General features: G+C 42.6%; 2 long non-coding RNA genes across 2 annotated transcripts; both read left to right on the top strand.

Annotated features, from left to right (window-relative positions):
• Nucleotides 1-3,881: 3,881 nt before the first annotated feature.
• Nucleotides 3,882-15,304, top strand: LOC310848454. Its single transcript, XR_014566413.1, has 2 exons — nt 3,882-4,279; nt 15,072-15,304. It is a non-coding gene; the product is annotated as an uncharacterized lncRNA (long non-coding RNA).
• Nucleotides 5,146-10,613, top strand: LOC310848506. The gene is made up of 2 exons (XR_014566468.1): nt 5,146-5,533; nt 10,462-10,613. It is a non-coding gene; the product is annotated as an uncharacterized lncRNA (long non-coding RNA).
• Nucleotides 15,305-15,981: the final 677 nt, after the last annotated feature.

The raw sequence follows: 15,981 nt of genomic DNA, 5'->3' as shown, positions 1-15,981 counted from the left end.
GGAAAAACATTGGAGGGTATGGCATCCTGATTCATCATTCTAAATATACAGAATATCTCCTCTGATGCCATTTTCCAACTGTCTCTGGTTGGTGAATCTTGACATCCCAGTGAAAACTAAGTTTCAATCTTCCCATTTAGAGCTCTAGAGTAAGGATGGATGGAGGAAAGGGAGGAAGGCCAATTCTGACCAGGCAACCGGGTGAATAACAGAGCTCCCCTTTTTCATCCACTGTATAGTGTTTTAGGGAATGCATCTTGCCAAGACATGTAGTTACTTGGAGTTTTATAGGCATTCTTCCTCACCCCTTAACCTTCCCGGAAACTGGGGAACCTAATGGAAAGTTTTGTTGGGTGGGTAGATGGGTTTGTGTGAATGCACAGGCCGCCATTTTGATCTGACCATTATTCACGAGAAAAGTTTTGCCCACTACCCAACCCTAACAAATATTCTGTTAAGAAGGCACCTCTCCCTGTTTCTCTGCCTCTCCCCGCCCCCTCCAGCTTTGTTTCCTATTTGTTAGTATCTTAAATGTCTGCTGTTTCAATTAAAAGTATTCCTTTCGATGCCACGGATCGATTCTTTCTGGCTGCCGCAGCTCACTTGCATTAACGATAAGGGAAATATGGCTTAAGTGGTCATCGGACAAAAGCTTGCTAGAATCACAGGGCTCAAGTGTAGGATTAGTTCCCTCAAAGCAGCTTAATCGTTTGTCTGTAATTGTAAAATGCATTTGGACAAAAACCTTGCATCCACTTTTGCACTTGTCGGCTGCTAATTCTAATGGAGCTGTTTAAACACTCAGGAGTTACAAAGGGTGCAATCAGCCAATGCAACCGCCGCCTCCCCGCTTTGTTTCAGCGGGGCTTTTGTAAGGGCAAAGCTTAGCCGAATGTGCTTCAAACAGCATATGTCAGCAGTTGGCTGCAGTTCTGTAGAATCTTACACTTATAAATATATGTTCCTGGTGGATAAGGTTGTGTACTCAGCTTGGCCTCTTGTAACAGCAGAAATAATCCATTGTTGCTTGTTTGGGTGCCGGGAGACCTCTTGCCAAACTGAGAAGACAGGTGAGTCAGCTGCAATTATGCTTATAGGGATGTTGTCTATCTAAACTTTCTATGTTAGCCTTGGTGAAGACTTGACATTTTCATCCCCCAAAAAGTTTTTGATTTGCGTTTCCATTGAAATGAGGCTGTATTTTAATATTTTAATGTTGTATTTTAATCTTGTTTTTAAGTTGTATTTCAATCAATTTGTTTTTATATCGGGTGTTAGCTGCCCTGGGCCCAGTCTTGGCTGGGGGGTGGGGTGGGGTATAAATAAACATTATTATTATTATTATTATTAGTCATGGAAAGCTGAGAGAAGGCAGGTAAAGGGACAAAGATCTCTGCTGCCAGATGGAGTATTCTGCTGAATGCTGGGTGCTGGTAAGCTCAGGTGAGGACAGTCCTACTCAAGGTCCTAATTGCAGCTTTCCCATGGATATCTAGTGGGCTACTGTAAGAAAAGCAGACCCTCCAAGTCTCCTTATTTTCCAGGAATAGTCTTGAATTTATAGAAGCCATTCCAGTTTCTGATTTGATCCTGCAATGCCCCACTTTTCCATAGGGTGTCCCCATTTTCATCAGAGAAATGTTGGAGGGAATGATGATAATAATAATAATAATAATAATAATAATAATAATAATAATAATAATAATAATTTATTACTTATACCCCACCCATCTGGCCAGGCCTCCCCAGCCACTCTGGGTGGCTCCCAACAGAATATTAAAAACACAATAAAGCATCAAACATAAAAAACTTCCCTGAACAGTGCTGCCTTCAGATGTTTTCTAAAAGTCAGATAGTTGTTTATTTCCTTGACATCTGATGGGAGGGCGTTCCACAAGGTGGGCGCCACTACAGAGAAGGCCCTCTGCCTGGTTCCCTGCAACCTCACTTCTCACAGTGAGGGAACTGCAAGAAGGCCCTTGGAGCTAGACCTCAGTGTCTGGGCTGAACGATGGGGGTGGAGACGCTCCTTCAGGTATACTGGGCTGAGGCCATTTAGGGCTTTAAAGGTCAGTACCAACACTTTGAACACATTAATTTTACAGTTATAAATATTATTTTTTGCATTGTGCTGATCCCCAGTCTTTTAAGAATAGGTGCCCCATGTTCTGCCACTCTTCAAAAACTCCAGTCCCTTTTTCTTTTTAGCCTATTTGTTTAATCTGTTTTCAATTCAAAGGTGAAATTGACATCTGCAGGGAATTTCCGAAAGGCAGCTCTTTTGTGTTTTTGTTTCAGACCACCCGTCTGGAGGGTCTGGAGGGACCCTGATACCACTTACTACACACTGAAGACAAACTATATTATCAATATGACCAACAAATTAGGACAACCTTCTTCAATGGGCATCAAAAGCTTGAAATTATCTTTAAATGAACCTTAATGGCATTGGATGGTTGGTGGTTACTAGCTTTTGGAGACATCCCATCACTTCAGGTGGAAGCAGAAAGAAAATCTGAGTGCATCAACAAAGAAGCCTGATTTGTTCAGCTGACTGGCTGGATAAAAACAACAACCATGCTTGGGTGGTGGGAGTATTAATGCACACTGCTTGCCTTTGGGGAACTGATATTGCTTTAGGGACTGGTAATGCCTGCTTAGCTGTTTGCCTGTTCCCCCATGTTCAGTTTCTTTCATAACAAACAGGCATCTGAAGGAAGTCTCCAGAGCTGCCTTCTTGAAAGGAAACAGGATGTATAAAAGGCAGCTCCTAAAACTCCCTATTGCTCAGGAAATGGGGAGAGAAAAAGAATGCAATAGTTCAGCAATAAAAAAAACCCGATGACTTCGAAAATGTTCCTTGCAGGTATGATTGTTCACATCACATGAAACTCCTTGTAAATTTGTGAGACAGAAATCCTTACTCCACTTTCCTGGGAGTAAGTCTCATGGAATTTGATAAGACTTTGTTTGGAGCAGACATTGTTAGGAATGCAACTTAAGGAAGCAATCCTATCCAAAAGAACCTGGCATAAAGCAAGCTTGTGTAAATTAAGCTGGTGCAAAGTTTCACTCCTCAAGCATCATTCAAGCATCATCCTCTGGAAACCATCATCCGAGTAGGACCAGAACTCCTGCAAAGTGATGTCACCCCCCTCCCTACTGAGACAGTTGCTCCAGAAAGGGTGTCATAGTCGATGGTATCAAAAGCCACTGAGAGGTCAAGGAGAATTAACAGGGAGGCATTTCCCCTTATCTCTCCCCTGTCATACAGGGCAACCAAAGCAGTTTCTCTGCCAAAACTGGGCCTAAACCCTGATTGAAATGGATCTAGAAAGTCAGTTTCCTCCAAGATTGCCTGGATCAGAAATATGACCACCTGATCAATAACTTTTCCCAAGAAGGGGAGGTTGGCAACTGGCTGATTATTACTCAGATTTTCCAAATCCAGAGAGAACTTAAGGAATGGTCTTAATACTGCCTCCTTCAAGCAGGCAGGAACCACCCACTCTTGCAATGAGACATTAATCTCCTTCCTGGCCCAGGCAGCTGTCCCTTTCCTGCTAGTTTTTGTTAGCCAAGATAGGCAAGAGTCCAGATCACAAGTAGTCACCTCGACCAACCCAAATACCTTCCAGCACATCAGGATTAGAGAGTACTCTGGCATAGGCGCCGACTCCATGGGGCCTGAGGGGGCCCGAGCCCCCTCAAAAATTCGTTTGGGGGGGCTCTGCCCCCCCAATAATTTAAGAAAATTATTACCGTAAATTTTGCTCTATAACACGCAGATTTTTTCTCCTAAAAAGTAAGGGGAAATGTCTGTGCGTGTTATTGAGCGAATGTGTGGTCCGTGTAAAAGGACCCACACTACCTGGAAAATTCTGCCGGACGGTGCAATAAGGATGCAATGGGCGCAGCAAAGTATGCCTTCTTTGCTGCCTCCACTGCCACCAGGTAGGCTTGATGAGGAGCCATCATCAGTTTTCAATTTCATTCATTAGAGTCTTCCTCCACTTATGTTCAAACATCTCCCAGCTTGTTTCCTCCCATGAATTGAGAGAGGGTGCTCAAGAGCAATCGTGTCAATGGCCCAAGCCATCAAGATATTCAATAAGTTGGCCAAGGCTTCAACAGGTACTCATGTCATATCTACCAGAAAATCCCTGAGGGCTGTCTGGAAACCAATTGGATCCATCTGCCTCCAATTGCAGATCATCTTCAGAGGTCCCCCATTGAGCATAGGTCTTCAGCTGAGCTGGAGTTGGGGACTTAACGCCAGGTAAGCCAGAGACATGCTGAATCCTAAGCGGATGCTTTCCCTTTAAATTTTGATTTCGTATCATTGCTTTGGATACCCAGCATAACTATTTTCCCTTTCTTATACTGACTGTGTAAGAATGACTCAGAAATATAGTAGCACTTAATTTGAGAATCATTTCAGGGGTGGGGGATATTTGAACCATAGAAGTTACAATTGAACATACCTTGATGAATTTGTAAATCAATGAGCATGGAAAGATTAAATTAATCCTAATATGGCAGGTGGGAAAAATCAATGATTATGTTATTAACCGAAATTAAAGTTCTGCTTAATTACTAGAAGGAAACGTGGTACTATAGGCAGATCAATTAATTAATTCTGTGTTTAAAAATCTATAGTATGAGAACATGCTGACCCGTCAAAACATTACTATTATGTTCACTTATCAAATAGCTATGACTCTTTCAAGAGAGACAGAACAGAAAGAGCGTAGTCTGTGAGAGAGAACCTAGTAAAACTGATTTTAAAGGAGTTTGGCAGACTGGGATAGAACCAGAATTAAATTTGGTAAGCTCTCTCTCTCTCTCTCTCTCTCACACACACACACACAGAGAGAGAGAGAGAGAGAGAGAGAGAGAGAGAGAGAGATCCAAATGTGATGTGAACGTAACAGTTTATGGATAGGGTCAGAGATGATTTAGGTTTCACTGGCTTTTCAGATCTGTGCCAAAATCTGCCCCCCAGTTTCTCAGAGGTTTTCACCCCCGAGAAAAAAGCTTACATTTTTGTGCCTCATTCTCAGGACACTAGAATTTCTTTAGAATTTAAGTGGGTGTGGAGCTTGAGCTTACTTTAGTACTTGAAAGTAGGGATGGAAGAGAAACTGGAATCAATTTTTAAACTACTTTTTTTAACTATTTGTGATAAAAAAATATGTCTTACACAAATAGTTGAAGACAAATCATTTTACTTGTCAGGTTGGTAACAGTTGAGCAACAAGTATTTTCAAACTCCTCTTGACAGGGTCTGCATGAAGTTCCCAAACATCTCACCTTTGCAGTCAATATAGAACTAACAGAATAACCAATCAACTGCCAGTTCCCAACTGTCAACTACCATTTGCCAACTGCCACCTCCTTCCCCCAATACCATTTATTCTTGTGAAATTACATTACAAATACTAACACATTTCACTAGTCAAGTAATGTGTACAAACAATCAAGGCTAAAATATTTGTTAAAATGCATACATTGGTGAAAAGAACATACAACAGTGTGTTATAATGCATTTTAAACACATTACTTTGTACAAATGTGCTTATTAGGGGGAAACTGCACACAAACGTGTATATTCGGAGAAATACATTGATAAATTTTCGTGAGCAATTTAACAAAAAAATGCCCAGAAATTGATGTGGAAATGTGAAGTACAAACTTTAAGACTGGAAAAATGCAAAACTAGGAAAAAACAAAATGGACAGATCTGTTCATCCCTATCGTGAGGTGGCTGAAGGTGCTGTGTGTAATTTTTTCTTTCCAGTATATTTTTTCAGCACTCTGGACAGTTACAAATACCCTTCAGCCACTTCAAAAGTGAAAGCTCTATACCTCACATCTGAGAATTTCACTGATTTTTTTTCTCTCTCTCTCCTTTGAAAATTTCCAAAACCAACATTTTTCTCATTAATTGACAGGGAAGGGGGGGAGGGATTGGAGAAATGTTCAGCCCGGAACTATTTCAGTTCCTAGTACTGACTATGTGAGAGAACGTTATTAATAGATCAGTGCAATACTGGTTAGTTGACAGCATTGCTTGTGACACCTGCCATTTATAGCTAGCTCTATTTTTTTTTCCTAACCCCCCTGTAATTCCTTCCTAAATCTAAAGACAGTCTCTTTGTCTGTGGAGATAAGTATTGGGTCAAAAGAGAATCTCTTTAGACATAAAGTCCTCTTCAGGTGTCCCTACTTATCTACAGAACATGAATATGTAGTGGTGGCAGCCTTTGCCTCTGCCAAGTATGTATTCTTTGGTGCATAGAACCATTGCTCATCAACCTGTAACCCTTGAAAGGAAAATTCCTTATCTTGTGCAGAAGCAGTGCCTGCTGTCATGATACCACATCCCTCTGTATGTGTGTTCATTCAACGTAGAAGAGAGCCCAAGCATCTCTATAAAGAGTTAAGATAAATGGGGGGCTTCAATTAGACTTTGATAGCCATATCCTCAATGAATTTGTCTAAACCATTTTTTTTTAATCAGCCAGATCTCTTATTTCTCTGCTACTTGTTGCTACCAGTATTGTTGTTCTTGTATTGTTGCCGGGGGGAGTTGCCAATCTTTGTCAGCATGTCTTAATAATATGTTTGATGATTACCGTAGGTGCCAACTCCCTGGGGCCCTGGGTGCCTGAGCACCCACAAAATTCTCCATGAAGGGTTCAGGCACCCACAAATTTCAGCGCCAGGGCCATGCATGTTGCATGGCACCCACAACCCCAGGCACCCACAATCGCGAGGCCAAGTTGGCACTCCTGATGATTACTCTACTCCAGTTTTGAGGCTGTCCGCTCCCCTATGCACAGGTTGCACAATTTAGCTTAAAATGCACGCAGGAACCAAACAGACTTTAAAGTAAAAAAAAAAAAAATTCCTTCCAGTAGCACCTTAAAGACCAACTAAGTCAGTTCTTGGTATGAGCTTTCGTGTGCATGCACACTTCTTCAGATACACTGAAACAGAAGTTTCCAGACCCTTCTATATAGTGAGAAGGTGGGGAGGGGTATTACTCAGAAGGGTGGTGGGAATGGGTGGTTGGCAGATAGCTGTGATGAGCCTGTTGACAACTCTTAACGACTGCAATAGGTCTTACAGGGAGAAGCAAGGGGTGAAAAGGTGAAAAATGGCTTTGTCGTGTATAATGAGATAAGAATCCAAGGTCTTTGTTCAGGCCAGGTTTCTCCATGGTTTTAAGTTTGGTGATAAGTTGTAATTTAAGGTCTTTAAGGTGCTACTGGAAGGATTTTTTTTTTTTTTTTTGGTTTTGACTATGGCAGACCAGCACGGCTACCTATCTGAAACTGGACCAAGAACTGACTTAGTTGGTCTTTAAGGTGCTACTGGAAGGATTTTTTTTTTTTTTTGACTATGGCAGACCAACATGGCTACCTATCTGTAACTGAGACTTTAAAGGAGTCTGTCATTTGAAGAGTTACCCACTGTCATTTGTAATACATCAAGAGCAGGCAGACCTTTGTGTAATCCATTTAAAGGTCTCCACCAGCTAAATTGTGTTGACTTGCTGGGTCATTACCTACCAAATCTTAATCTCCATTATAGTGACTGCTTTCAAAGCTGTTTATCCTCTTATAATGGCTCCGTCATTTTCATTAATCAATGAGCTCACTTAAACATGCATCCAGTCCTTAACTGCTCAACAGATGTGAGTGTTATTCAAGGTCCACTTAGCCCAGACTGGAAAATTTAAAAAGAGGAGGAATTGAGATGTTATACCTTTGGATGAATAGTTCATGGTTCACACTGTAAGTTTGTGAGGGTGCTTGAGTGATCATCTTAGCTACATCGCCTTTTGAGGAAGATAAAAATAATAGAGCACAATCCAGCCACCACTAGACAATGCAAATCCCTACAGATTTTCCTAGAAGTGCATTAATAAAAATATTAAGTTTTAAAATTGAAATCAATGGGACTTTTAGAAATTAAAGCTATTGACGGCATGTGAAGATCACACAGGTTAAAGTAAATTTCGTTGTCCTGCTGTTAAAAGCACGATGGCAGTTTAATCCATTTGTTGTTGTTGTTCCTAGTAATTTTCAGTCTTACTAGGAGCAGGTTCATAGGGTGGTGTCCTTGTCCCTTTTCTTTCCTAGCTTCTTTGCAAGGGACAGTTGATGTTACCTGGTCACTGTGTTGAGGGAGGGGTCAGTTCACTGTGGCCACTGTGCTGAGGGAGGGGGCATTAAAAAATCCTAATCAAGTCTATCCAACACTGGCTTGGCCTGCAGTTATTTTTGCACAGCTCTTCTGCAGAAAAGCCCCCTTGTTCATCTACTTTTGTGTGGTTTTGTTGCTGTTGTTTCTAGGGAAATGGCAGCAGGAGACTCTAATAAGGCAATTACCTACTGTTGGTTTCTGGAAAATATTGACTACAATTCCTCCTGAGTTGAAAATGTTCCTTCCCACTCCGTTCCCTTCAGATTCATGCATGTCATTAGACATCCTGTTATCACCTGGATGCTTTTATTAACATTACCTTATGGCATCCTGAGTTATGTAGCAATTGGATGCAGACAGCCATCAAGTACTCTTATAAAAGAGCCACTCTTTTGTATCTAGATGAGCCAACATTTTGCTCCTTTAGCACAGGGGGTGCCATTGTGGAGGCTACAGGTGCCAGTGTGCCCACTAATACCTTTTATGGTGCCTGAGGAAAGTCTCAGTAAATACCTCCTAAAATATCCAATTGGTCAGCCTCTCGTATATTGGACACAGTCCTTGAAGCATGGCCATGTCTCATTTATTCCCTTGAAAGAAAGCTGATCACAATGGGCAGCAGAGTGCTTTTTTTTTTCAGCCAGAACTCACTGGAACTCACTTTCAGCACCTCTCAGGTGGGCACCACTGCTATTATAAGAGAACAAAGGAGGCGTTCCTGGTGAGTTCTGGAACCTCTTGTTTCTAGAAAAAAAGCACTGCTACTGAGTCCCAGGAGAAAAAGCCCTAGTCCAGGGGTCCCCAACCTGTGGCCCGTGGGACGGAAGCAGCCCACGGAGGCTGTTTAACTGGTCCACAAGCCGCCCCCGAACCAAGCAGCTCGCTTGGTGAGTCCATCTGGGCTGCGCTAAACCGGTGCAGTGTGGCGCGTAGACTCTCTTCCACGGCTCCAGAAATCACTTCTGTGCATGCCCAGATGCCGGAAATCGCATCTGCGCATGTCCACGGTGCCAGAAATTGCTTTTGCACATGCCCAGACACCGAAAATCACTTCTGTGCAGGCGCAATTTCTGGCGTCTGGGCATGCACAAAAGCAATTTCTGGCACCGCAGACATGCACAGACGTGATTTCCGGCGTCGCTCTGCGCTGCTCCAGCCCACAGAGCATCTCTGTGGGAGTGATCCGGCCCCTGCCCGGTAAGCCTTGCCGACCCCTGCCCTAGTACGTCTCGGGAAATCCACTAATTTCCTGGTGGCTTTTGAGGGAAAATATGCATTTTGTAAGGGACGCGGGTGGCGCTGTGGGTAAAACCTCAGCGCCTAGGACTTGCCGATCGCATGGTCGGCGGTTCGGATCCCTGCGGCGGGGTGAGTTCCCATTGTTCGGTCCCAGCTCCTGCCCACCTAGCAGTTTGAAAGCACTCCTAAGTGCAAGTAGATAAATAGGTACCACTTTATAGCGGGAAGGTAAACGGCGTTTCCGTGTGCTGCGCTGGTGCAGGCTCGCCAGAGCAGCTTCGTCACGCTGGCCACGTGACTCGGAAGTGTCTCCGGACAGCACTGGCCCCCGGCCTCTTAAGCGAGATGGGCGCGCAACCCCAGAGTTGGTCACGACTGGCCCGTACGGGCAGGGGTACCTTTACCTTACCTTTATGCATTTTGTAAGTACAAATTTTCCAATGTACATTTTCCAGGTTTCCTTCATGTGCTTGTGATGAGTGTACCAGAGAGGAAAGATGTCTGATCTTCCTTGCCCCTTTTGTACTTATAGGACAGCCACCACTACAGCTGCCACTCCTCAGCTCATGAGTCGTAAGGGGTTTGGTGGTTGGCTGGTTTTAGGGGAAGAGCTTGCCCATCTCCACCTTAAACATATCCGTGCCATCAATTTCCTATTAATGCAGGTGTGGCAGTATTTCAATGACAGTTCACGTACAAATCCAAGATCAGCAAAACTGCTACTCACTTTCGAATTTGACTGATTAAAATCAGAGGACCCTCTAAATTCATTTGGGTTTGGGATCAAATAGTTTTGCTAAGAACACATACTGAAGAACTGTCCTCGTTCTATATTTCATTTTAGACAAAACGAAGTCTTAACAACTGCAGAAGTTTTCCTTTAATCGTTTTCCCAGGGTCAGCAGAAAAGGGATTTTTGAACAATAGAATTTGCTCGTTTCATGTTGTTTCTTACAAAGCAATCTCAAGTAAGATTTCTAAATGGACCAACTTTTCATTGTTTCACAGCAATTACTCGTCCTCCTCGCAAAATGAATCACAGCCAACTCTGTATTGTAAGGAGCTTTCTATTAATCAGTTCAGCACTTGATATACCAATATGTCTGGCTCTGCTGAAGGCATCAAGAGAGTTGTTTGTTTTAAATTACTATATCATTTCATTTGTGGCTTCTTCAGTACTAACTCTAGTGCTATCTAGATATTCCTTTTTTATAATTTTTTTATTAAATTTTCCATCTTTAAAAGACAAAACAACAACAACAAACAAACAAACACATAAAATCATATTTTCGTAACCTCATTTGCATAAGCCTCTTTTCTCAGACTTCCCCGTACCTTCCCCTTTTTGCATCCTTATTTTACAATTATTCAGCAACCCTTTTAATCAATTAAATTTTATCTAGATATTCCTTACATGTCTTTATCTGCCCAAGCATACATACAGAACTTAGGAAATTTCACAAATCATATTCAGAGTATTTTAACTTAACCCTGAAAGTCTTACAAATATTTCACCAGAATAGGACTCAACAACTCATTTGTCTATCACCACTCCAGCTATTAACAGGTAAGTTCTGTTAGCTCTGCTAAGGTCGGCAGTGGTCCGACCTCTGCTAAGTCCTTGAATAGCTTAAAATGCTAAAGGGACCCCTGACCATTAGGTCCAGTCGTGGCCGACTCTGGGGTTGTGGCGTTCATCTCGCTTTATTGGCCAAGGGAGCTGGTGTACAGCTTCCAGGTCATGTGGCCAGCATGACTAAGCCGCTTCTGGAGAACCAGAGCAGCGCACGAAAATGCTGTTTACCTTCCCGCCAGAGCGATACCTATTTATCTACTTGCACTTTCATGTGCTTTCAAACTGCTAGGTTGGCAGGAGCAGGGACCAAGCAACAGGAGCTCACTCCATCGTGGGGATTTGAACTGCCGACCTTCTGAACAGCAAGTCCTAGGCTCTGTGGTTTAACCCACAGTGCCAATAGCTTAGGACACGCCCATTGGGCCCCAAATCCTATCATAATAAACATCCTCTCCTAGTTCATGCAGTGGTTATAGCATTGCATCAGAATGTGGGAGACCAAGTTTCAAATATTCCCTCAGCCATAAAGCTCATGGGATGGCCATGAGCCAGTCATTCTCCCTCAGCCTTACCTACCTAACAAGGTTTGTTTGAGGATAAAATGGCAACGGAAAGAACTGTGTATGCCACCTTCAGCCCCTTGGAGGAAAGGTGGGAAATAAATAAGACACTGTATCTGAAGCATCCTCAACAGATGTCTGTGCAACTTAAAGCCAGTTATCACCAGCTGGACCACACCCACTCCTCTTTGAAAGGATAGTCTTTGATTTTTCTAGTTGCAATGCAATATATTCTGGTTAGAGATTATGATAGGATCTCATATAGAACCCCAATGTTGGCAGAAGTAGGGAGAAACAGAGGGAGGAGCCAAAACCACCCAGTGAGGACGGAGCATGCTTAGTGGACATGGAACAGATGGTATGGGGAAGGTCCATAGCTCTGTGTTAGAGCATCTGCTTTGCAAAAGGTCCTAGGTTCCATCCCTGGCATCTCTAGGTAAGGCTGGGAATGACTCCTTGGTCAGTGTAGACTTCACTAAGTGACATAGACTAGTGGTCTGACTTGGAAGGTATAAGGCAGTTTCCTATATCCTATATCTAAACCCTGGTGAGCTGTTGCTGGTCAATGTAAACAATGCTGAACTGGGTACACCATTGTTCTGGTTGAGTATTACGCAGCTTTTTGTGTTCCTCTTATCTTGGACAAGGGCTGTACTGTAGCTCAGTGGAAAAGTAGTTGTTTTTGCACACAGAAGGTCCCAGGTTAAATCTGTGAACTGCCCTGAGACCCCGGGTATAGGGCGGTATATAAATTCAATAAATAATAATAATATAGGAGCTCATTTCTAATGGAGTGAGGAAGGAGTTCATTATTCTAGTGCCAAATGATGTTACACTTCTTGACTCAAATAAAAGCACTACTAAACTTACATTGCGGCCCCACGTGCATTTGCTCAGAAGCAAATCCCACTGTGTTCAATGAGTTTTTTCACAGGTTCGCAGGATTTCCATGTCAATTTTAACTTTGCCAGCAAACACAGTCTAAAATTGTGACTTGCTTTAAAGCACACACACACACACACACACACACACACTGCATACAATGACCTGCAAATTAGCCTAAAACTCAGCTATGCTCATAAATGTGAGTGTTACCTTGATATTGTGTGGAGGAAGCCATACTGTAGCAAAGGCTGCCAAGATACAATCCTTGCTCTATCCTGTGATGGATGTGGTGAGCTTTCTTTGAAAACTCTGAGTCTCTATTAAGCCAAGATGTTCACCAGGGACATGGCATTTATTGCTGCAGTTTAGCACTGATGATGTTTGTTGTGAACCAATAATACACTTCTATCATTGTCTCCTTAAACATTGGCTGGCCATAATTTATGGGTAGCAAGTGAACAATTCATCCTTAGGCTTAAGGATTTGATACGTGCCTGTTAAATGTTTCTTAGCAACCTCTACAGAACATTTTCATGGTCTTAAATCATGGTCGTTGCTAAGCCTTCATTAAAAGGCTCTACAGCATGAACCTTCCTTTCAATCAATACATCACCATCTACAACTGGTCATACAGAGAGGGGATTGAGTTATTTATAGCTTTGGGGATTCTCTCTATCCCCCTTCCCCAAGTTCTTTACAGCCTAGCATAGAAAGCAATGAATATTTGAAGTCAGAACTGTATATTTTGTAACATAGTTCAGACTGGACAGATTTTTTTTTAAAAAAACCCATGATTGACTCAAGGCACAATTTAGAGGGGATGCATACTACATCTAAATCCTACTCCTGGTGCTTGGCACACATTATTTATGTATTTAAATTATTGGTGCTAACAAAAACAGAGTCACAATAAAAGAAAGTACTAATTAATTAAAAATGAAACAAAAATGGGCATTTTTAAAACCAGAGGAGATGACATGAATGCAGTAGGAAGCAATAATAAAATACCTATTGGAATAATAAAAAAAAAAAGGTATCAGCATCTGTCTAAAAAACAAGATCTGGTCATACAGAGATATATCATGGCATACCAGTCATGAACAAGAATTCCACAACTGCAGTGCTGTCACCGAAAAGCCCTTGGTGAGATTCAGCACCCCTCACCCACGCATCCTGTTTGCTTAGCTAAAATTGACCCCATCCCTCTGCTTTAAGAGAGTTGTTTTCAATGTCAGATCTATTCAGATGAAATTTATGGACAGAGCAAACAGATACATTAATTTCAATAGGTTTGGGTAAAATTTTGTTAGATACAACCTTATATTATTTGGGTGGGACAATCTCAATCAAAGATATGCTCTTTTAAGCCCACATTCCCAGCATGTTTGCACTGCTATCTCAGTGACATCTACACTGGATTAGTCACGCCCACAGAATGGAAGATGGCAGGATCCCCAAAGATCATTTTTGGGGAGCTGGCTTCAGGCAGCAGGCCTGTTGACAGATCAACTCTGTGTTACAAAGATGCCTGCAAAGGTGACATTAACCCTGCCATGCAGGTGTCGCTTAAAGACAACCACAACACCTGGAGACCATCAGTCAGGTTGTATATCCATAGCAAAGAACAGAGGAGGAATGACTGCAGGGAGGAGCACAGAAAGAATAAATGAAATGGCACACCTGCATCAGCACAAGCTGACACCTAAATCTGCCCCAGCTGCAACAAAACATGTCTCTCCCATATTGACCTCTACAGCCACAGCAGGTGCTGTAACTCTCCAACCATTTGATATGACCTCAAATGGCACACTCTTCCTTTGTTTCCCAAGATATGTGGATGCCAGCTGGCAACTGGTGTGCATTTATTTATGCATTTATTACACTTATATCATACCTCCCACCTCAGTAGCTGAAGCCAAAGGACTTAATTCTTCCCCCTACTTTTTATCCACGCAAAAATCCAGTCAAGTTGGTTAGGATAACCAAAGCTGTAGAAAAAACTTCCTGGATGAGTATCTACCTGGCAGAGCAGTAGACAGGGAGGGCAGTGCTTCCTGGCAATGGCATCATTGCCATATCCCAGGATGCTACAGGGGTGGGGCATGACACTGGCAAGGTCAGGGTTCTTAAGTATAATTGTTTCATTGACACTGAAATGGAGAATGCCCGTATCTGTATTGCTAACACTGGGGATTCTCCATGGCAGCATATTGAGAGCTCTCTGAGCTTTAACTAGCTGATAATTAACTGTGATGTTCTCTGCTCTTATACTGAGTCGAATTTTTTTTAAAAAAAAATCATTCCAGTAGCACCTTAGAGACCAACTACGTTTGTTACTGGTATGAGCTTTCATGTGCAAACACACATATCTGAAGAAGTGTGCATTCACACGAAAGCTCATACCAATAACAAACTTAGTTGGTCTCTAAGTTGCTACTGGAAGGAATTTTTTATTTTATTTTGTTTTGACTGTGGTAGACCAACACGGTTACCACCTGTAACTTATACTGAGTGTTTAACTTTAGATCGTGTGATGAAAGTATTCAATTGTGAATTCACTGTATTGAAAGATGGTGGCTGTTTTCTTTGTTCCCCAGACACTGTGGGAGAAGGATGTGAAAATGACTCCTTCAAGAGCTCAACAGCTTTGGGCTGGAATGCAGGCTATTGCAGAGCAAGAGATCTGTTTGTCAGTTTATAAATTATTTTATTTCTAAGAAGATGGACCTACTTCTTGGACAACCATGTCTTCTGGAATTATTTGGATGGATCTTTCTTTCTTTTTTGTACCTGTTTTGAAGCAGTTCTAGTTAGTAATGCTTTGAATCAATACTTATGAATCTGGACAATGTTTTATTCCAAAAGGAGTCAGTTTTTGTGCATCCAATTGCTTCAAGCTGCACAATATTAATATCTGCATTAAGGGTGGGAGCACTGGCATATGCAATGTAGCATGCTCTGCAATGCACTCAAACTAATCTGACCTACCGTATTTTTCGCACCATAACACTCACTTTTTTCCTCCTAGAAAGTAAGGGAAAATGTCGGTGCATGTTTTGGAGGGAATGCCTATGGGTGGTGGTGGTGGGGATCTGCTGCAGTCGTGAGTAGAGGATCCATGATTCCCCTTCCTTCCCTCCTCCGTGGCTCGCTTTGAAACAGCAAAGCGGGAGAAGAGCCGCTGAGTGGGGAGGAGAGAGGGACAGAGAGCCTGCTTCTTTAAAGGAGCAAAGCGGGAGAGGAGAGGAGCCGCTTACACAAGTGTAAGCGGCTCCTGCCTGGTTGGTTCCTTTAAAGCAAGCAGGCTCTCTGTTCCTCTCTCCACCCCACTCAGCTCGCTAAATAGCAGCAATGTTTTTCAGCTCGCTAAGCCAGGGATGAGGAGGAAGGAGAAAAGCAGAGCCTGCTTGCTTTAAAGGAGCAAAGTGGGAGAGGAGAGGAGCCTTCTCGCCTTAAACCCCTCTTCTGCATTATTAGCAGCATCCTTCTCCACCCACCCCACGCGTG

This window comes from Podarcis gaigeae (assembly GCF_964106915.1).
Source record: "Podarcis gaigeae genome assembly, chromosome: 7".
In the NCBI taxonomy this organism is placed as follows: domain Eukaryota; kingdom Metazoa; phylum Chordata; class Lepidosauria; order Squamata; family Lacertidae; genus Podarcis; species Podarcis gaigeae.
This window is presented reverse-complemented; position numbering and strand designations above follow the sequence as displayed.